Here is a 538-nt window from a genome sequence, read left to right as displayed (position 1 = left end):
TAGATAATCAGAATCAAATTAATAGGACACGGGAAGACGACGAAAAGACGGGAACATGAAGGTCGGAGAATGTGAGCGAATCAAGGCGGTGGGTGCTCGGGTGGCGACTGAAGGGTGCGTTCACTAAGTGTGCCTATTCGGGATCCCCGGCCAAACAGGGTTAATATAACCTTTGCTTGAGAAACGTTGCAGTCGCACAGGCCCTGACCGAATGCTTTGTGATACTGCTGCAATTACTTACAAATGATTTCCCTATTATTTCATATAATTTTATGGAAAAGGTTAAGTATACTTTGAGGTTATTTTGAACTTTTCGGCATATCAGTTTGAAAGCTCTTGTAAATTTGTTTTATGGTCTTGGATCTGCACTACAGTTCGGGATTCGCTAACAACTACATCTTAACGTGTTGTACAGTTGTCATTCAAATAACAGTCCCCTCTTATCGTGGTAATATGTGAGAGACACGAGGTTTTACATTTGGTGCATACTTTGCCAGGTTACCATTATCATCATTACTGTAGTTATCATCATTATAAA

The sequence above is a fragment of the Penaeus monodon genome, chromosome 22 (assembly GCF_015228065.2).
Source record: "Penaeus monodon isolate SGIC_2016 chromosome 22, NSTDA_Pmon_1, whole genome shotgun sequence".
Classification (NCBI taxonomy): domain Eukaryota; kingdom Metazoa; phylum Arthropoda; class Malacostraca; order Decapoda; family Penaeidae; genus Penaeus; species Penaeus monodon.
Note: the sequence above shows the minus strand (reverse complement) of the source record.